General features: G+C 43.5%; 1 long non-coding RNA gene across 2 annotated transcripts in view; it reads left to right on the top strand.

Annotated features, from left to right (window-relative positions):
• Positions 1–22,562, top strand: part of LOC132533863 (uncharacterized) — a 31,809-nt gene extending 9,247 nt beyond the window's left edge. For both annotated transcript variants that reach the window (XR_009545612.1, XR_009545611.1), the window contains exon 3: positions 20,009–22,562. This is a non-coding gene — a long non-coding RNA (uncharacterized LOC132533863). The remainder of the gene's footprint in view (positions 1–20,008) is intronic.
• The last annotated feature ends 338 nt before the right edge of the window (positions 22,563–22,900 follow it).

Below are 22,900 nucleotides of genomic sequence, written 5' to 3'. Positions count from 1 at the left end.
TGCACAAATGCATGCATGTGAAGGGAGGTATTATGGCAAAGGAGGAAGTTTCAGTGATGGGTCTCCTCTCTATCTGAAAAAAGTGGCCCAGTGCAGCCTGGGAAGTCATGGCAGTGGCCAGAGCATTGGACTTAAAATCACAATTCAATCCCTCGTATTTTATGTGCCAGAGTGATGGAATGGTCTAGTGTCTTCTCTCAATTCTTTTTTTTTTTTTTTAATTTTTTATTTAAGAAAGGAGACATTAACAAAACCATATGGTAGGAGGGGTACAACTCCATACAATTCCCACCACCCAATCTCCATATCTCATCCCCTCCCCAATAGCTTTCCCATTCTCTATCGCTCTGGGAGTATGGACCCAGGGTCATTGTGGGTTGTAGAAGGCGGAAGGTCTGGCTTCTGTAATTGCTTCCCCGCTGAACATGGATGTTGACTGGTTGATCCATACTCCCAGTCTGCCTCTCTCTTTCTCTAGTAGGCTGGGTCTCTGGGGAAGTGGAGCTCCAGGACACATTGGTGGGGTCTTCAGTCCAGACAAGCCTGGCCAGCATCCTGATGGCATCTGGAACTGGTGGTCAAATAATAAAGCTGAAGGGTTGTCATTCCACACCTGAAGTCTCTGGACACAGTATGAACTGAAGCATGTTGTGGTGGCACTCGTTGCGTTGATTAGGTTGCAATCAGCAGATGCAGTATTATTTGATATGAATTGGGAGAGGCATGCGGGAAAGTGGGCTCCACCCTAAGGTTCCAGGACTGGGGGAAATATAGGCTCTATAGTAGAAATGTAAGGTTCCAGCTGTATTAGGGTTCAAAAAGACAATGGATAGTTATTGTTATCATCACATTATTTGGTAATTGGGTTAACTTTGAAAAGTCCCTTTGTTAGGGTTTGCTGTATAATACCCAGTATCTTGTATATAGCTGTCCCACTGGTTGCTTCTGATCTACTTAGTCTAGGCTTTTTAGAGAGTCCGCATATCAAAGATACAGCCTATATATTAAAAAGACTCAGTCTGTGTTTTAAAAACTTCGAGACATACAATCAATTTTCCCCCCTCTAATATTAATTAACTAGTGATTGATATGACTACACTTTACTAGGAGTGTACATAAACACCATTCCCACCACCAAAAGACTGTGACCCATCCCACCCCCCACTCCCCACCCCCCTGCCGGCCCAGGAAGCTGCATGTCTACCCTCCCCTTCACCACAGGGTCTTTACTTTGGTGCCCTAGTCTTCTCTCAATTCTGTCTTTCATAAGTATACAGATCGTTAAAAAAAAAAAAGTGTAAGAAAGTACAGATAATAGGGAAGATAACATAGTGGTTGTGCATAAAGACTTCATGACTTCCCACCTGCAAGGAGTCACCTCACAAGCAGTGAAGCAGGTCTGCAAGTATCTTTCTTCCTCTTTTACCTTCCCCTCCCCTCTCAATTTCTCTCTGTCCTATCTAATAAAATAAAATTAAAATTAATAAAAGAAAAAGAAAATTGAAAAAATGGCCACAGGAGCAGCGGATTCGTAGTGCAGGCACCAAGCCCCAATGATAACCTTGGAGGGAAAAAGAAAAGAAGGAGGAGGAGGAGGAAGAGGAAGAGGTAGAGAAGAAGAAGGAGAAGAGGAAAATAAAAAGCCAATCTGGGGAGAAAAAAATGCTTACAACGTATTTCATGGATTCCTCTTCATTATTCATATAAAAAGAAATCTCTTAGAATTCATGAATAACAAGACAGAACTTATTAAAAGAGCAAAGGTTTTGCTATGTAAACAAGCCAAATGACCTCTTGTTTATTGACTACAAGGCTTTATTTTTATTTATTTTTGCTATTCAGTAAATTTATTTCAGAATTTCCAGTGACCACTTACCATTCGGAAAACACTAGTTTAGGTACTCTCTACCTTTTCAGGTTTGTTTTTTTTTAATTATATAAGTGACTTAATACTATTTACAAAATTATAAGGCCGATTCAACTTCCGGAGGCGGAGCTACAAGCAGCAGATCACTTTCTCTCCTCTCCTCTCATCTCCTCTCCTCTCCCGGATCAACTAGGAATACCAAAAGAGACCACCCGGACCGAAACAAGACAGGACTAGAATGACCACAGGAACCCAGTAAATCACCCGTGAGTACAAACATGCGTGGCTGGTGACAGAGAGGAGAAAGGGGCCTAAGGAGAGATTAAGTGACTGCTAACAGTTCAACAGTTTATCAGTGGAAACACCACCTCCAGTCTGCTCCACCAACAAGGGGACAGCTGAAGGGAGGAAAGGACTCCCCAGAGACTCACCAAGTGCAACTCTGAGTCTCCATTGCTACTACCCTCAGAATCTGGAGCAGCAACAGGGAGGGACACCAGGGGACAGAGATCTAACCAGGAAACTCAGGAGAAGACCTATACCTCGGTGGCATAGCTGAGGGGCTGTGAAAGTCTCTTTGCATAACCACTGGATTATTTCTGCCACACCCTGCTTTATCTCTTGGTCAGGAGTCAGTGATTAAGCTAAGAAGCCTATTGATAGTTTAAAAGCCCTCAGGCTCCCATAACCTACAGGGAAGAAAAAAAAAAGAGGCTTTTACACCACTGAGCTCCAACTCAGGGATTGAAAAAACTGTTAAATTCCACCACGGTAAAACCTTTAATTAAATTACTTAGACACAAGTCAATCCAGGCAATAGTGATCAATAATTTGAAAAGTACTGATAAAGGGAACTCATAACATAATATATAAAATGGTTAAAACAACAAGAAAAAATATTGGAGAATCGAACCAGGACAAGAGTCCAGCTAAAAGTCCTCCAGAGGGTGAAGCACAAAACAACGAGTTCAACATCCAAACATTAGCTAAGGAAATAATAACAGGAGTGAGTAAAGAATTTGAAAAAATTGTAATCAGAAATGCAGGAACAACAAATGAGAATATGGAGGAAAATTCTAATTATCTCATGGTTATTAGAGAGCTGAAAGCTGAAATCGCTGAGCTAAGAAGGCAACTAGCTGAACAGGCTAAAACAGTATCAGAGCAGGGCAACAAAATAGATGAACTCCAGAAAACAGTAGAGGGAAGAGAGAATAGAATCTATGAAGCTGAAGACAGAATTAGCAAGATTGAGGATGAATTAGAGACAACTAAAAAAGAAGTAAGAGATCTCAAAAAGAGATTAAGAGATGCTGAAAACAACAACAGAGTCCTATGGGGTGACTTCAAAAGAAACAATATACGCATTATTGGCTTACCAGAGGAAGAAAGAGAAGGAGAGGAAGAAAGCATTCTCCAGGCCATAATAGCTGAAAATTTCTCTAGTCTAGACAACACCAAATGTCGCATCCACCCTTGCCTGCAAGGATCACGCAACGCCGAGTTCTTCAAGCAGTTTATTCGGGAACCTTGAACAGCAAAAAGCCCCGCTATAACCTAACCTCCAACTTATATACTCATGGGTCAGCCAATCCCAAGGGCACACGTGGCAGCTGCTCATAGGCACACGATCGCGGAAGCAAGCGCACTCTCAGTCTCAGACCATTTATGGAGTTGTTTACTTCTCCCTGTGGTCTGGAGGGTAGAGGAGGCTGGCGCCATCTTGGGGCGCGGCACATGGCTCTCCACAGTTCCCCCTTTTTGTTTTAACAACGCAGCAAGTGAGTGTAGAGGTCCAGTCCCAGAAAGGAGGGGATATTGTCATAGTCCTTGCCTAAGCAATCAAGCTTCACCAGTGCTAAACCCATCCCGTGCCGTTTTGTTCTGGGGCAGGAGATAAGGAAATTATGGGGTTAGGGAGCGGCACAACCTGCATGCATTGGGCGTGCACTCCATTACGCCCTCAAGTGCAGTGCTTTGCCTCGCACCCTGAGCATTTCATATCAGGCTCTGAAGGCCGCCAGCCAAGCCTGGGGGGAGTGGCCATCCTCGATTGCTGTGAAGGCCTGTGCAATCAGCGCGACTTCACGCCTCTGTGTGATCCTAATTTTGCAAATACACCACAGGCCCATCAGGGAGGCGAGAACCAAGAGCGCAGTTAAGCATCCCAAGCCCGCCCACTCTTTCAAACTGTCCATTGCTTGATTGATCCAGGAGGTCAACCCCGCCCTCATGGAAGCATCCACCCGCGTTGAGTTGACTGCCACGATGGCGCTTCGCAGTTGTCGCATCAGGGTATCGAAACTCCCAGACCAGTTTCCTAAGAGCCCGGCATCATGCCGTATCGGCATCGGCCTTGGAAACACGGACAGGATTCCCCAGCGAGGCTCCGTCATCACCGGCATCACCACCGCAGTCATCAGGAGCATCTGGTGTATTCTTTGGTGGTGGGGCATCTTGGACCTTTCTCACCAGTCGTTTGGGTACCCACACCGGATCTGGTTTGTCCTGTGGAAAAACACAAACAGAGCCTCGTGCCCATGTCAGCACGGGATCAGGCTCATGCCATGTGCCTGTTAATATGTCCTTCCATTTTACCATGCCTCTCTGTGGGCCATGGGGCATATGATGTCTTTCCGCTGCAGAGTGGCCATTAATATCCAAATTTAAAAAATTAAGTGTAAATAAGGCTAGGGATAGTCTTTCCTTAGGGGTGCGGCCGTGGCCTATTCCCCCTTTTTGTTTTAACAGACATTCCTTGAGGGTGCGATGAGCACATTCCACAATGCCTTGACCCTGAGGATTATAGGGCAGGCCATGGGTTAAGCAGACCCCCATTTGCTGGCAGAAGGAGACAAAAGACCGAGCAGTGTAGGCAGGGCCATTGTCTGTTTTCAAAATTTGAGGCATACCCCATGCAGCCCATGCCTCTAGGCAATGGGTGATCACATTGCGAGCCTTTTCGCCACTCAATGGAGTGGCCGTGATAACACCAGAGCAGGTGTCTACAGAGACATGTAGATACTTAAGCGTGCCAAATTCAGAAAAGTGCGTGACATCCATTTGCCATAGGACGCCAGGGCGTAAGCCCCGAGGGTTAATTCCAACGCTTGGTGGATGCTGGAAAGTCACACACTGAGGGCAACCCAAAACCACCTGACGAGCGTCCGCACGGGGCAAATTAAATTTTTTCTGTAGGGTTTTAGCATTTACATGAAAAAGTTCATGAAAACGTCTGGCCCGTTCCGTTGATGGAGCCATCAAGAGGACATCCTGTCTTGCCAATTTATCTACAATGTTATTACCCTCGCTCAGGGGGCCAGGCAATCCAGTGTGTGCTCGAATGTGTTGAATATAAAAGCGCTGTGTGCGGTGCCAAATCAGATCTTGTAGTTCTTTTAACAGCGCACACACCGTGCTGGATCTTTTTATAGGTCCAGCGGCCTCTAGAACCTTGACTGCATTAACCACATAAGCAGAGTCAGATGTCAAATTAAAGGGAAAATGGCATCTCTTAAAAACTTCAATCACAATTTGCAACTCCACTATTTGAGGAGAGCCTGGTTGGAAATGACACCTAACTGGTTCTTGGTGTTCTATTACGTAAGCTCCACATCCTGTCTTAGAGCCATCTGTGAAAATGTTAGGCGCTGAAGACAGAGGCCTCACTACAGTAATCTTAGGGAAAATCACGGGGTGCTCCTTAAAGAAGCTCACGAGAGGATGTTTGGGATAGTGATTATCAATTTCTCCGGGATAGCCGCATCTCAAGACGGCCCACTCATCCAAAGCTCCACACAGGGTCTGTACCTGGTAGCTAGAATAAGGGACCACTAATGTGGTTGGTAAGATGCCAAAAAACTGTATACATTGCTGAATCCCGGTCAGGGCCAGATCTGCCACTGCAGAAGGATAATATTGTATGGATTTAGCAGGAGAAATTCTTGAATGAATCCAAAGCAATGGACCCTCTTGCCACAGCAGCCCCGTGGGCTGTGACAAGGTAGCTAAAATGCATAAAGTCAGGGGCTTGTTGGCATCCCAACGTTTCAAGAAGGCTCCCTGAAGGGATCTTTCTACCTTCTCTAGGACCAGCCTAGCCTCTGGCATCAATACTCTTGGGGAGTTCAGGGCGGAATCCCCTATCAAGACATCATACAAGGGTTTCAGCTCATGATTTGGAAGCTTCAAGTAACTCCTCACCCAATTAATATTCCCTAACAATTTTTGAAAGTCATTCAGAGTACGTAAGCCATCCTTCCTCAATTCCAGCTTCTGGGGCACTACCTCCATAGGTTTAATGCATGCTCCTAAGTAGTTTACCACCTCACCTCTCTGCACCTTTTCAGGGGCAATATACAGCCCTTTTCCTCTTAAAATCTGAACTAATTCCTCATACGCTTGATCAAGTAAGGTTTCAGTTTTTTCAGCAAGTAGAATATCATCCATATAATGAATACATTTTAAGGTAGGATATTTCTTCCTGAGGGGAGCAATCGTCTCACTAACAAACAGCTGGCACATGGTTGGACTATTCGCCATGCCCTGGGGCAGCACAACCCATTCGAATCTCTGGTCGGGTTCTTCATGATTGCAGGATGGTACGGTAAAGGCGAATCTTTCCGTGTCCCTCTCACTTAATGGGATAGAGAAAAAACAATCCTTGATATCTATGACTATTATGGGCCATCTCTCAGGCAGGGCCGTTAGCAATGGAAGCCCCCGCTGTACTGGCCCCATGATCTGCATTTGGCGGTTGATTGCCCGCAGATCATGTAACAGTCTCCATTTTCCTGACTTTTTCTTAATCACAAATATAGGAGTATTCCAGGGGGACACAGAAGGTTTGATATGTTTCAAGGCAAGTTGCCCCGCAACCAGCTCTCTGGTCGCGGCTAATTTTTCAGAGGAAAGAGGCCACTGAGGAACCCACACTGGATCCTCTGTTTTCCAAGAGATGGGAATACCTGTGTCTGCAGTGGCCCCTAGGAAAAACCCAGACCTGATCTTCCTGAGTGTGGTCAAGCCGCAACAGGGGACTTGAGTCCCTGTAGGTGCTTCCCCAGGCCAAAGCCAGGGACACAACCCATTCTTTTCATCTGAGTTTGAGCTGCCATGGAGTATTCATTACTTAATTTAAAATCCATCTCTTTAAGCAAGTCCCTCCCCCATAACGAGATGGGTAGCTCCAAAACATACGGCTGCATCAAGCCACAATGGCCTTCCTTATCTTTCCATTTTAGCTGTCTAGCACTCATGTCTGGAGTCCTTGCATAACCCAGGCCTTGCAGGGTTTGAGAGGAAGTTTGCACAGGCCATCCTGTTGGCCAGTCTTTGGCAGCCACAATACTTCTGTCAGCCCCAGTATCAAGAAGCCCCTGAATGTTTTTTCCTTCAACCTCTAATACCATCAATGGTCTTTGTTCTAAATCCAGAGATAGGAATGTCAAGTCTGTGCCGGAGGAGCCAAAACCTCGACCCCCCGTTCAACTGTCTTAGCCGCGAAGCCATCATGTAGGCTGGGTAAGATAAGCAATTGGGCGATCTTGTCTCCCGGGGAAATGGCTACAATTCCCCGTGGGGAGGACACCATAATCTTAACAACCCCGGTGAAGTCGGAGTCTATAACCCCAGGGTGAATAAGAAGTCCTCGCAATGCTGAAGAGGATCTGCCCAAAAGTAAGCCTACTGTGCCTGGCTCGAGGGGTCCTGTAAAGTCGGTTGTTACAAGCTGGACCCCCATCTGAGGAGTTAAGACGAGTCGGGAGGTGGAACAGAGGTCCAATCCTGCTGAGCCCGCAGTGGCTCTCCGTGGTTCCCCGGAGGGCGAAAGCTGGGCCACCTTTCCTGACTGATCTCCCTGTCCCGACTCTCTACTGCTCCATATATTTGTGGGCCCTGGGGACAGGGGCCCCTCTGGCCATTTTTTGGACAGGCTTCTCCATATCCCTGACTCAGGGGTTGTCCGTTAATGTCCTTAACGGAGCGGCATTCATTAGCCCAATGGTTCCCCTTTTTACATCTAGGGCAGAGGCCGGGCTGTCTCATTCTAGCACTTCCTCCTGTTCTGCCTTTCTCAGGGCACTGCTTCTTAATATGTCCCATCTTGCCACATTTGAAACAAGCCCCAGTGTTACCGCTTTTCCTTCCTGCAAGTTGGACAACCACAGCGGCAAGTCCCGCATTAGTCAAAGGGCCTCCAATCTCTCTTCAAACTTTCAACCACCACTCAATTCCTTTGCCCTTATGTGGTGTGATAGCCGCTCTGCATTCTTTGATACATTGCTCATATACCAGCTGTTTAATAAGAGGCATAGCTGTGTCTGGGTCCCCAAAGATTCTGCCCACCGCCTCAACTATGCGGGCCACAAAATCTGAAAAAGGCTCCGTGGGTCCCTGCAGAATTTTTGTTAAGTTGCCGCTAACTTGTCCCCTATTTGGAAGGGCCTTCCATGCTCTTATGGCGCAGAGATTCACCTGCTCATATACTTGTGGAGGGTACCCAGTCCGCTGGCCTACAAACCTGCCTAGTCCTAGGAGCATGTCTCGGTCCCAGGCAGGTTGACCTGCGCGTGCATTAACCGCCGCTTGCTCGGTTGCAAAATCAATCCAGAATGCTCTCCAATCTAGATATTGTCCTGGGCTGAGACAAGCACGAACTAAGGCTTGCCAATCAGCCGGTGTCATGCAAAGCCTATTGAGAGATTCCACTTGAGCAAGAGTGAAGGATGCACTAACCCCATAAGCCTTCACAGATTCTGCCAGGGACTTAACTACTTTGAAATCCAAGGGCTCCTCATACCGGTTCCCTTGGAGATCTTGAAACACCGGATAGACAAGTTGCATCTCCGTCCTAACCCGGGCCCATAGCCCCGGGCAAAAGGAACGGCTTGGCCCTCCAGTCCCCAAGGGTTGGACGGTTGTCACGCCCTCCGGATAAGGGGGCGGAGCCGAGGGCAAGGCTGAGGCATAGCCCCCTCCCAGTTCTCTGTCCTCCAGTTTTTTTTGGTGCCTTATCCCTCTCTTTCCTTTTCCTTCTTTCTCTTAAAGTAGCCTCTTCCAGTCTCTCCACTAAGGCCTGCACGTCCTCCCCCTCCTCCTCCTCTGATTCCGAGGAGGAGAGGAGTGTTTCCAGCTCCTCTAGATCAGGGTATAAAGATTTCCCTTTCTCTCCTCCTTTCTTACTTTCCGCTTTCTCAGTGCGTTCCTCCTGTAGCATTTCCAAGGCGTTCTGCCCCTTTTCAACGGCCTCACAGCACTTCTGATCCTCAAGGCAACTGCGCACTAATTTCCATACGGGCCTTACTCCTGCTTTCAGGTCATCCTGCTCCCAAGCAAAGTCTAGGTCCTTTCCTAACTTCTCCCAGCAAGAGACAGTCAAGCTCCCTGAGGCTGCGAACCAGGGGGTGACTATGTCACACTCACTCAAGAATCTTTCAAGTGTGGACTTCTTGATTTTTAATTTCTTGGATAGAAGTAGCTCCTGCAGAGCCAAAAAAATTGGATGGGACTGGGAAGTCCCCATGATAACTTCCTCCCAAAAATTATGTGGCTGCTAGTCCACTTTGTACTCCCCGTTCGCTACCCGGGGGGACTTTTACTTTCCATTCGCTAAACCCACGAACATTCTCCCGCTCGTCCTTTATCTACAGAGACGAGCCCTGCTAGCCGCCTCAACGCGGGCCTTATTGTCCCACTTTACCCTGGGAACTTACCAGTGCACTGCCCCGTCTGCCGAAGTTCTGAACCCCGTTTCGGATGATGTCCCCGTACGGGCCACCACTTGTTGTGTCCACCCTTGCCTGCAAGGATCACGCAACGCCGAGTTCTTCTTCAAGCAGTTTATTCGGGAACCTTGAACAGCAAAAAGCCCCGCTATAACCTAACCTCCAACTTATATACTCATGGGTCAGCCAATCCCAAGGGCACACGTGGCAGCTGCTCATAGGCACACGATTGCGGAAGCAAGCGCGCTCTCAGTCTCAGACCATTTATGGAGTTGTTTACTTCTCCCTGTGGTCTGGAGGGTAGAGGAGGCTGGCGCCATCTTGGGGGGCGGCACATGGCTCTCCACAACCAAAGACATAAAGATTCAAGAAGCCCAGAGGGTCCCAAACAGAATTAACCCAGACCTTAAGAAACCAAGACATGTCATACTTAGAATGGAAAGGAATAAGGATAAAGAAAGGATCCTCAAGGCTGCAAGAGAAAAACAAAGAGTCACCAACAAAGGAAAACCCATAAGATTAGCAGCAATCTTCTCCATACAAACACTACATGCCAGAAGAGAATGGCAAGATATCTATCGAGTGCTCAATGAGAAAGGCTTTCAGCCAAGAATACTATATCCTGCTAGACTGTCATTCAGACTAGATGGAAGCATCAAAACCTCAGACAAGCAACAGTTGAAAGAAGCAACCATCACCAAGCCTGCCCTGAAAGAAGTTCTGAAAGGTCTCCTATAAACAACCAGACCACCACAAATAGGACATATATCAAAACACTCTAAAACTGTACAAGAATGGCGTTAAAATATCTTCAATCTTTGATGTCAATAAATGTCAATGGCCTGAATTCACCTATTAAAAGACACAGAGTAGGAAGATGGATCAGAAAACACAACCCAACAATATGGTTTCTACAGGAAACCCACCTAACTCAACAAGACAAACACAGACTTAAAGTGAAAGGATGGAAAACTATCATACAAGCCAATGGCCCACAAAAAAGGGCAGGAACAGCTATTCTCATATCTGACATGATAGACTTTAAAATAGATAAGATAAAAAAAGATAGGAATGGACACTACTTAATGCTCAGAGGATCAGTCAATCAAGAGGACTTAACAATTATTAATATCTATGCACCCAATGAGAAGCCATCTAAATACATCAAACTACTGAAAGAGCTACAGTAATATATTAACAGTAACACAATCATAGTAGGGGACTTCAACACCCCACTATCTCAACTTGACAGATCATCCAGGCAGAAAATCAGTAAAGACATAAGGGAGCTAAATGAAGAGATAGATAAACTAGAACTATTGGACATTTTCAGAGTCATTCATCCCAAGAAACTGGAATACACATTTTACTCAAATCCACATGGATCATTCTCAAGGATAGACCATATGTTAGGCCACAAAGACAGCATCAGCCAATTCAAGAGCACTGAAATCATCCCAAGCATCTTCTCAGACCACAGTGGAATGAAACTAACACTTAACAATCAACAAAAGATTAGTAACAGTGCCAATATGTGGAAGCTCAACAGTACACTTCTTAACAACTTCTGGGTCAAAGAGGAAATCAAGGAAGAAATCAAAATGTTTCGAGAGTTCAATGAAAATGAAGACACAAGCTATCAAAATATTTGGGACACAGCTAAAGCAGTCCTAAGAGGGAAGTTCATAGCTATACAAGCACACATTAGGAAACAAGAAAAGGCACAAATAAACAGCCTGATTGAACATCTTAAAGACCTAGAAGAAGAACAACAAAGGAATCCTAAAGCAACCAGAAGGACAGAAATCACTAAAGTTAGGGCAGAAATAAATACATTGAGAATAGGAAAACTATACAAAAGATCAATGAAAGTAAATGTTGGTTCTTAGAAAGAGTAAACAAAATCGACAAACCTTTAGCCAGACTCACAAAACAAAAAAGGGAGAAGACCCAAATAAATCAGATAGTAAATGAAAGAGGAGATATCACAACAGACACTGCAGAAATTCAACATATCATGCGAGGCTTCTATGAACAACTATATGCCACTAAGCTAGAGAACCTGGAAGAAATTAATGATTTCCTAGATACCTACCAACTTCCAAAACTAAGTAAAGAGGAAGTGGATAACATGAACAGGCCCATCACAGCTAATGAAATTGAAACAGTTATCAAAAATCTTCCAAAAAATAAAAGTCCTGGACCAGATGGTTTTACAAATGAATTCTACAAAACTTTCAAAGAAGAACTAATACCGCTACTTTTAAAAGTCTTCCAGAAGATTGAAGACACTGGAATACTCCCTGCCAGCTTCTACAAAGCCAACATCACTCTGATACCAAAAGCAGACAGGGACACAACCAAAAAAGAAAACTACAGACCAATATCTCTGATGAACATAGATGCAAAAATATTGAACAAAATTCTAGCCAACTGGATACAGCAGTATATCAAAAAGATTGTCCATCATGACCAAGTGGGGTTTATCCCAGGCATGCAAGGTTGGTTTAATATACGTAAATCAATCAATGTGATTCACCACATCAACAAAAGCAAGACCAAAAACCACATGGTCATATTAATAGATGCAGAGAAAGCCTTTGACAAAATACAACATCCCTTTATGATCAAAACACTACAAAAAATGGGAATAGATGGAAAATTCCTCAAGATAGTGGAGTCTATATATAGCAAACCTACAGCCAACATCAGACTCAATGGTGAAAAACTGGAAGCATTTCCCCACAGATCAGGTACTAGACAGGGCTGCCCACTATCACCATTACTATTCAACATAGTGTTGGAAGTTCTTGCCATAGCAATCAGGCAGGAGCAAGGAATTAAAGGCATACAGATTGGAAGAGAAGAAGTCAAACTCTCCTTATTTGCAGATGACATGATAGTATACATGGAAAAACCTAAGGAATCCAGCAAGAAGCTTTTGGAAATCATCAGGCAATACAGTAATGTGTCAGGCTATAAAATTAACATTCAAAAGTCAGTGGCATTTCTCTACGCAAACACTAAGTTAGAAGAAATTGTAATCCAGAAATCAGTTCCTTTTTCTATAGCAACAAAAACAATAAAATATCTAGGAGTAAACCTAACCAAAGAAGTGAAAGACTTGTATACTGAAAATTATGAGTCACTACTCAAAGAAATTGAAAAAGATACAAAGAAGTGGAAAGATATTCCATGTTCATGGGTTGGAAGAATGAACATCATCAAAATGAATATATTACCCAGAGCCATCTACAAATTTAATGCTATCCCCATCAAGATCCCAAGCACATTTTTAGGAGAATAGAACAAATGCTACAAATGTTTATCTGGAACCAGAAAAGACCTAGAATTGCCAAAACAATCTTGAGAAAAAAGAACAGAACCGGAGGCATCACACTCCCAGATCTCAAACTGTATTATAGGGCCATTGTCATCAAAACTGCTTGGTACTGGAACATGAATAGACACAGTGACCAGTGGAATAGAACTGAGAGTCCAGAAATGAGGCCCCACACCTATGGACATCTAATCTTTGACAAAGGGGCTCAGACTATTACATGGGGAAAGCAGAGTCTTCAACAAATGGTGTTTGAAACAAGGGGTTGAAACATGCAGAAGAATTAAACTGAATCACTGTATTTCACCAAATACAAAAGTAAATTCCAAGTGGATCAAGGACTTGGATGTTAGACCAGAAACTATCAGATACTTAGAGGAAAATATTGGCAGAACTTTTTTCCGCATAAATTTTAAAGACATTTTCAATGAAACGAATCCAATTACAAGGAAGACTAAGGCAAGTATAAACCTATGGGACTACATCAAATTAAAAAGCTTCTTCACAGCAAAAGAAACCACTACCCAAACCAAGAGACCGCTCACAGAATGGGAGAAGATCTTTACATGCCATACATCAGATAAGAGTTTAATAACCAACATATATAAAGAGCTTGCCAGACTCAACAACAAGACAACAAATAACCCCATCCAAAAATGGGGGGAGGACTTGGACAGAATATTCACCACAGAAGAGATCCAAAAGGCCGAGTAACACATGAAAAAATGCTCCAAGTCTCTGATTGTCAGAGAAATGCAAATATAGAGAACAATGAGATATCACTTCACTCCTGTGAGAATGTCATACATCAGAAAAAGTAACAGCAGCAAATGCTGGAGAGGGTGTGGGGTCAAAGGAACCCTCCTGCACTGCTGGTGGGAATGTCAATGGGTCCAACCTCTGTGGAGAACAGTCTGGAGAACTCTCAGAAGGCTAGAAATGGACCTACCCTATGACCCTGCATTTCCTCTCCTGGGGATATATCCTAAGGACCCCAACACAGCCATCCAAAAAGATCTGTGTACACATATGTTCTTGGCAGCACAATTTGTAATAGCCGAAACCTGGAAGCAACCCAGGTGTCCAACAACAGATGAGTGGCTGAGCAAGTTGTGGTATATATACACAATGGCATACTACTCAGCTGTAAAAAATGGTGACTTCACCGTTTTCAGCCGATCTTGGATGGACCTTGAAAAAATCATGTTGAGTGAAATAAGTCAGAAACAGAAGGATGAATATGGGATGACCTCACTCTCAGGCCAAAGTTGAAAAACAAGATTAGAAAAGAAAACACAAGTTGAACCTGAAATGAAATTGGAGTATTACACCAAAGTAAAAGACTCTGGGGTGGGTGGGTGGGTGGGTGGGTAGAATACAGGTCCATGAAAGATGATGAATGACATAGTGGGGGTTGTATTGTTAAATGGGAATCTGGGGAATGTTATGCATGTACAAACTACTGTATTTACTGTTGAATGTAAAACATTAGTTCCCCTATAAAGAAATAAATTATTAAAAAATATATATACATATTTTTTGGAGGAGGGCCAGGCAGTAATGCAGCGGCTTAAATGCAATGGCCTGAATTGCAAGGACCACTGTAAGGATCCCAGTTCGAGCCCTCGGCTCTCGGGCTCACAGGGGTCGGCTCTGGGGGTCACAGGGGGTCACCTCACAAGCAGTGAAGGAGGTTTGCATGTGTCTGTTTTCCTCACTTCGATTTCTCTCTGTCCCATCCAACAACAACAGCAACAATAGCAACAAAGTGGAAAAATGGCTACCAGTAGTGGATTTGTAGTGTAGGCACCAAGCCCCAGCGATAACCCTAGAGACAAAATAAAATAAAATAAAATAAAATTCCTTTTTTGATGCAAAAGATGGGAGCTCTTCCTTCTCCACTGGGCATGGGTGTTGGCAGGTCGATCCTTAGCCCCAGCCTGTTTCTATATTTCTCTAGTTGGGTAGGGCTCTGGAGAGGCGAGGTTCGGGACACATTGGCAAGGTCATCTGCCCAGGAACTGACCTACTAGATTCTTCAGTTTTAACCTATATGACTAGAGTAGACTCATTTGAATCACCTGCCCAATGCCAAGTTCCTTTACTTAATCCTTTCATCACACTGTGTCTTCATGTACAAATATCACAGGCATCAGTGGTTAGAATGTGGATTTCTTTGATGGACAGAGGCCATTTTTTATTCTGCATAACACACACACACATGTACACAGATAGATGTGTCTATTTTTCAGGACAAAATAAAAGGAAGTGGAATAAGAGGTGAAGAAAAGGAAAAGATAGCTACCAGATGGTTTCATGTGTGTAGAATATCAATGTCTAAACCAAGTGAGCATGCAGTAAGTAAATACATAACCAAACAAGTAGCTACACTGTCTCCTGACATTTTGAAACTTACAGTTGTTATGGGGGGCAGGGGCCCCAGGGTCTTTGGTGGTGGCAGGTGTTGTGAGCTGTGCCTGTACATAATTCAGTTACTAATACATATTCAAAAGATAAAAAATGTAGATCATTTTAAAATTTATCTAGGACCAAGGAGATATCACAGCAGTTTAAGCAACAGATTTTCATGCCAGAAGCAACCAGAAGTCCTAAGTTCAGTCCCTGAAACTACTGTAAATCAAAGCAGGACAGTGCTCTGTTAAAGAACGAAGGGGGAGAGAGAGAAAGAGGGGAAGGGAGAGAGTCAGAAGGAAATGTAGGAGGCTGAGATAACTTAACCTGGTAGAGTGCATACACTTAACTGCTTGAGGACCCAGGTTCAAGCTCCCAGTCATCATATGGGAGTATCATGCACTGGGAAATTTCATGAGTGGTGGTATGATGCTGTGATGTTTCCACTACTTTCATTCTCTCTCACTATTTGGAAATGAGAAGGAGAGACAGAGAGAGTTGATCTGGAGAAGTGAAATCATACAGCTACAAAGCCCCAGCACAATAAAGAAATACAAACAAAAAACTAGAATGTGTTCTTTCACAATTTTGGAGAGTGGAAGTGCCAAATCAAAGTGTTGGTAAGGCCAGACCCCTTTTGAATCGTTCTTAATCTCTTTCTACATTTTGGCAGTGGGGCGCAATCATTAGCATTCTTTAATTTTTTAAAAAATTTATTTTCCCTTTTATTGCCCTTGTTTTATTTTTGTAGTTATTGTTGTTGTTATTGATGTTATCTTTGTTTGATAGGACAGAGAGAAATGGAGAGAGGAGGGGAAGACAGAGGGGGAGAAAAAGATGGACACCTGCAGATTTGCTTCACCGCCTGTGAATCGATGCCTCTGCAGGTGGGGAGCCGGGGACTGGAACTGGGATCTTTACTTTGGTCCTTGCGCTTTGCACCACCTGTGTACCACCCACTGTGCTACTGCCCGACCCCTTTTCTTTTGTTTCTGATAGAGACAAAGATACATAGAGAGAAAGAAAGAGAAACAGGTGCAGCACCGCTCCACCACCTGTGGAGCTTCCTCCCTGCAGGTGGAGACCAGGGACTTGAACCCCAGTCCTCACACATGATAATGTGTGCTTTACCAGGTGTGACACCACTTATGTTATAGTTTTTCATAGAGCTCAACACACACATACACACACACACACACCCCAAAGATAAACAATATATTATTTCACATAAATTTTGTGATTATATATTAACGTGTGTACCTGTGTATCTGTATTATAGAAGATATATATGCTTTTTTATTTTTTATTTTATTTATTATTTATTCCCTTTTGTTGCCCTTGTTTTATTGTTGTAGTTATGATTGATGTTGTTGTTGTTGGATAGGACAGAGAGAAATGGAGAGAGGAGGGGAAGACAGAGACGGGGAGAGAAAGACAGACACCTGCAGACCTGCTTCACCGCCTGTGAAGCGACTCCCCTGCAGGTGGGGAGCTGGGGGCTTGAACCGGGATCCTTATGCCAATCCTTGCGCTTTGCGCCACCTGCGCTTAACCCGCTGCACTACCGCCCGACTCCTAGAAGATATATATGCTTAAAATCAATAGATTGAGAGGGAAGAGAGAGAATACTGGTTTATGCTACCAATTCTCATATCTGAGGCTCAGAGGTCCTAAGTTCAGTCCCTGGCAGCACGTTAAGGTAGAGTTGACACAGTGCTCTGGTGAAAAAAAATGACATAATAGAGGAGGTTGGGCAGTAGCACCACAGTGCAGCGGGTTAAGCGCACAAGGCACGAAGTTCAAGGGCTGGCTTAACGATTCAGGTTGGAGCCCCCCGACTCCCCACCTGTAGGGGGGGTTGCTTCATGGGCAGTGAAGCAGGTTTGCAGGTGTCTGTCTTTCTTTCCCCCTCTCTGTCTTCCCCTCCTGTCTCAATAACAACAATAAGGGTAACGACGGGCAACAAAAATGAGAAAAATGGCCTCCAGGAGCAGTGGATTCTTAGTGCAGGGACCAAGTCCCAGCAATAACCCTGGAGGCAAAAAAAAAAAAAAAAGTCATAATATAAATAACACTAAAGAGACTGGGTGGTGGTGAACCTGATTGAGCACACATGTTACAATGCCCAAGGACCCAGGTTAGAGCCCTGAGTCCCTACCTGCAGGGGGAGAGCTTGGCGAGTGATGAACCAAGGCTGCAGGTGTCTCTCTGCCTCTCTATCTCCCCCTTCCCTTTCAATCTCTGACTGTATTTAGCCAGTAAATAAATAAAGATAATAATTAAACATTTAAAAAATGACATTAAAAACAAAAGAAAAACAATAGACTAGGGGAGTGGAGGAATAGCTCACCTGGTAGAGAACTGGACTAGTCCAACACAACCCAGGTTTGACGCCTGGTACCACATGAAGTGTCAACACTGGGGGCTGTTCTTGTGCTGTGGGCTGTCTATTTAAATGAAAAAAGTGGTTTGGGACAAAAGCTCCGATTTGTCAACAAACAAAACTAAACAGAAAGCACTTGTAGAGTGATACAGAACACTTAGGGCTGCGCTCACCTATAGCAAGGGATGGCATGGGTTCTTGCGTTTTAGGTTTCTGAACTGGGGTAGTGTCATTAGTGTTTATATTATGCTTTATAGCCAACTTTTGCATTTTATGTATTTTTTTTCTTTGTATCAAGTCTATTTGCAAATATAATGATGGTAAAAAAGAAAAGAACTAGGCAGTAACTAGGGAGGTGTCTCTCAGGTAAAATCCAAGACTTGTTTACCTGAGACTCAAAGTTCACGTCCCTGTAGGGTGTGCGCTGGAGTGGTTTTCTAGTCTCCTACCCTCTACCTTTCTCTTCTTCTTCCTCTTCCTCCTCTTCTACCTCTCTCTCTCCCTTCTCCCATAAATAGGTCTTTAGAAAACAAAGGAGCGGGTGAAGGAGATAGCATAATGGTTATGCAAAGAGAGTCTCATGCCTGAGTCTCCAAAGTCCCAGGTTCAACCCCCCACACCACCATAAGCCAGAGCTGAGCAGTGCTCTGGTATTTCTCTCTCTCTCTCTCTCTGCATCTCTCTCAAAAATAAAGTAAGTAAAACATTTAAAAGGAAAGAAAGGAGCTAAGCAACAGCAATAAAAATTAAAATGCCTAAAAGACTTCAGAAGAGAGAGACATAACAAAATAGCTAATCCCAGGCTATTGCTTGATTTCAGCCCAAGCATTCAGATGAAGAAAACTTTTTATTTATTTATTTTTTTGTCTCCAGGGTTATCATTGGGGCTCAGTGCCTGCACTACAAAATCCACTGCTCCCAGAGGCTATTTTTTCCCCTTTTGTTGCCATTGTTTATCATTGTTGTTGTTGTTATTATCATTTCTGTTATTGCTTTTGTTGTTGTTGGATAGGACAAAAAGAAATCGAGAGAGGAGATATAGAAGGGGAGAGAAAAACAGACATGTGCAAAGCTGCTTCACTGCCTGTAAAGCAACTCCCCTGCAGATGGGGAGCCAGGGGCTGGAACAGGGATCCTTGCGCCCTTGCACCCTTGCGCCCTTGCGCCTTGTTGTTGTTATTGGTGTCACTGTTGTTGGATAGACAGAGAAATGGAGAGAAGAGGGGAAGACAGAGACGGGGAGAGAAAGATAGACACCTGCAGACCAACTTCACCTCCTGTGAAGCGACTTCTCTGCAGGTGGGGAGCCGGGGGCTCAAACTGGGATCCTTAGGCTAGCCCTTGCGATTTGCACTACGTGTACTTAACCTGTTGCGCCGGACTCCCAGTTTTGTTATTTTTTGACAGCAAATGTGATGATGCAAAATATCAGCTTATCTTCCCCTTCACCTAGTTTTAAACTGGTTTCTTTACCAGGAATTTTTTTTTTTAAGTCAAAGAGTATTGGGGTATGTTGTAAAGATAATAAATGATTTTGCAACAAAGAAGTACAATTAGCAAATTATTTGTAATATGTCAGGATTTTGCTATGATACTTTTTCCTCATTTCTCTTTTTCCATTTTTTTATTTGAGGTTAATAGTGGACTACAATATCTTTTTTTTTAAATTTTTTATATTATTATCTTTATTTACTTACTGGCTAGAGAAAGCCAGAAATTGAGAGGGAAGGGGGTAAGAGAGAGAGAGAGAAGGACAGAGAGACACCTGCAGCTCTGCTTCACCATTTGCAAAGCTTTCCCCTTGCAGGTGGGGACTGGGGGCTCAAACCTGGGTCCTTGTGCCCTGTAACATGTGTGCTCAACCGGGTGCGCCACCACCTGGCCCCTGGGCTACAATATCTTAAGATTACAATGTATAGTACCACACAGCACCCACCACCTAAGTTCTGTGTCCTCACCTTCCCATCTCCCAAATACTATTATATTTTTAATGTTGGCATGTATTGACAGGGAATGTTTTTGGATTATGTTTGTAGAATCAGCTTTTACCTTTAAACAATTTGTATGTATTTATGTCCTAAAGGTCATATAGTTTTTTTATTCACTTGGAAAAAGATAATGGAATTTTGCTCTTCAAACTGCTGACATTAATGGGAATAAGAAATGAAGTGGGATATCTTTTCATTTTATATGCTTCTGTAAGCTTTTCAAACTTAGAATGAAATATTGTAAGTGCATTTTTTTTTGTCACTTGACTGCCTTTCATTTTATGTTTACAGATGCTCCCATGAAGTATGATTTTAAGTTCTCTCACAATGAGGGTGATAGCGGCCAGGCGGTGGTGCACCGGATTAAATACATATAGTATAAAGCACAAGGACTCAGGTAAGGATCTTGGTTTGAGCTCTCTGGCTTCCCACCTGCAGGGGTTTGGGGGGGGGCGGTCCTGCTTCACAAGCAGTGAAACAGGTCTGTAGCTCTCTCTCTCTCTCTCAATTTCTCTCTGTCCTATCCAAAAAAAAAAAAAAAAAATAGCTACAGGAGCAGTGGATTCGTAGTGTAGGCACCGAGCCCCAGTGATAACCCTGAAGGCAAAACAAACAAACAAAACCAAAAAACAATGCGGATATTAGAAAAGGAGAAACCCTGCAGTTTTGCAATTTTAGTGCTGAAACTTTGGTTCTATAGAATCAGGCCCACTGCACCAGAAAGATTCTTAGGTAAATGTTCTTCATAAAGAAGTTGTTAGAGGGGCTGGGTGGTGGCGCACCTGGTTCAGCACACTTGTTACAATGAGCAAGGACCTAGGTTCGAGCCCTCGGTCCCCACCTGCAGTGGGAAACCTTTGCGAGTGGTGAAGCAGAGCTGAAGGTGTCTCTCTGTCCCTCTCCCTCTTTATCTCCCCCTTCCCACTTGATTACTGGCTGTCTCTAGGCAATAAATAAATAAAGATAATAAAAAACTAAAACAAAACAACAAAAAAAGCTTGTTTGAGGGCACTTGGCAGTGGCCACACTCCTGGTTGAGCATGCATATTACAATGATATTACAATGCACAAGGACCTGGCTTCAGTCTCCCAGTCCCCAGCTGTTGAGGGGAAGCTTCACTAGTGGTCAAACAGTGCTGCAAGTGTCTCTCCCTATCTCCTCTTACCCTTTAATTTTCTTTCCCCTTCAAATAAATATTTGTAAAAGAGCTTGTTAGACAAACTGGGGGTATGGTCAGGGTTAGATAGCATATTGGTCATGCAAAGAGACTCTCATCCCTCAGGCTCCAAAGTCCCAGGTTCAGTCCCCTGCACCACCATTCAGCAGAGTTGAATAGTGCTCTGGTTTAAAAAAAGAAAATGAATAACATCTCCCGGGATAATAACTTGGATACACTTGCGTATCAGATGTCAGGCTCAGGAAAGGAAAAAAGGAAAAAAAAAAGAAAAAAAAAAAACTACTATAGGGGCCAGGTGGTGGCGAACCTGGTTAAGCACACACATTACACTGCACAAGGACCCAGGTTCAAACCCCTGGTCCCCACCTGCCAGGGGGAAAGCTTCACAAGTGGTGAAGCAGGCTGCATGTGTTTCTGTGTTTCTCTCCCTCTCTACCTACCCCTCCCCTCTCAATTCATCTCTGTCTATCCAATAATAAATAAATAAAATAAAAAATAGAAGATTTAAAATAAATAAATATTTTTTAAAAACTACTATAGTCATGGGTCCTTTGGAAAATAACTAAAGTAGAACTACTAACTATCTACAAAACAAAGAAACTCCCCTCCCCAACTCTTCCAGCCTTTAGGTTCATGATTGGTCAACAATTAGTTTGGCTCTATATGTTAACTCTCTTTTCAGCCTCCAGGTTCCAGATGATAACATGATGCCAGCTGGACTTCCTTGGGCAGAGGATCCCACCAATATGTCCTGGAGCCCCACTTCCCAAGAGCCCTGCCCCTCTAGGGAAAGAGACAGGCTGAGAGTATGGATCCACCTGCCAACACCCATGTTCAGCGGGGAAGCAATTACAGAAGCCAGACCTTCCACCTTCTGCACTCCACAATGACCCTGGGTCCATACTCCCAGAAGGATAAAGAATAGGAAAGCTATCAGGGGAGGGGATGGGATACAGAGTTCTGGTGGCGGGAATTGTGTGGAGTTGTATCCCTCTTATCCTATGGTTTTTGTCAGTGTTTACTTTTTATAAATAAAAATTAAAAAAAAAAGTTACACAGAAAAAAAAAGAAAATGGGGGTATTAATGTGATGTTTAAAGGGGTAATACATATTTAAAACCATGAAAATGATAGCAGGGTCCGGCGTTGGTGCACCTGGTTAAGTGCACACACTAAAGTGAGCAAGGAACCAGGTTCAAACCCCCCATCCCCACCTGCAGGGGAAAAGCTTCATAAGTGGTAAAGCAGAGCTTCAGGTGTCTCTCTGTCTCCTTCTCTGTCTAGCTCCTACTTTGCCTCTGAATTTCTCTGTCTCTATCCAATAATAAATAAATTAAAAGATTTAAAAAATAAAGTGAAAAAAAAAAAAGAAAATGATAGCATAGTATTGTAATCAAGACAAGCTAAAATTCACTTCTTATGATGATATTGTTTGTTAAAGAAATTAAATACTAACTTTTGGGAAACCTACTAATTTCTTTTTTTGTTGTTGTTTATTTCTTTATTGGGGAATTAATGTTTTACATTCAATAGTAGATACAATAATTTGTATATGCATAACATTTCCCAGTTTTCCATATAAAAATACAACCCCCACTAGGTCCTCTGTCATCCTTCTTGGATCTGTATTCTCCCCACCCACCCACCCCAGAATCTTTTACTTTGGTGCAATACACCAAATCCAGTTCACGTTATACTTGTGTTTTCTTTTATTTATTTATTTTTTAAATTCTTTATTGAGGAATTAATGTTTTACATTCAACAGTAAATACAATAGTTTATACATGCATAACATTCCCCAGTTTCCCATTTAACAATACAACCCCCACTATGTCATTTATCATCCTTCATGGATCTGTATTCTCCCCCCCCCCCAGAACCCCCCCAGAGTCTTTTACTTTGGTGCAATACGCCAATTCCATTTCAGGTTCTACTTGTGTTTTCTTTTCTGATCTTGTTTTTCAACTTCTGCCTGAGAGTGAGATCATCCCATATTCATCCTTCTG

Source organism: Erinaceus europaeus, chromosome 17, assembly GCF_950295315.1.
Source record: "Erinaceus europaeus chromosome 17, mEriEur2.1, whole genome shotgun sequence".
In the NCBI taxonomy this organism is placed as follows: Eukaryota; Metazoa; Chordata; class Mammalia; order Eulipotyphla; family Erinaceidae; genus Erinaceus; species Erinaceus europaeus.
This window is presented reverse-complemented; position numbering and strand designations above follow the sequence as displayed.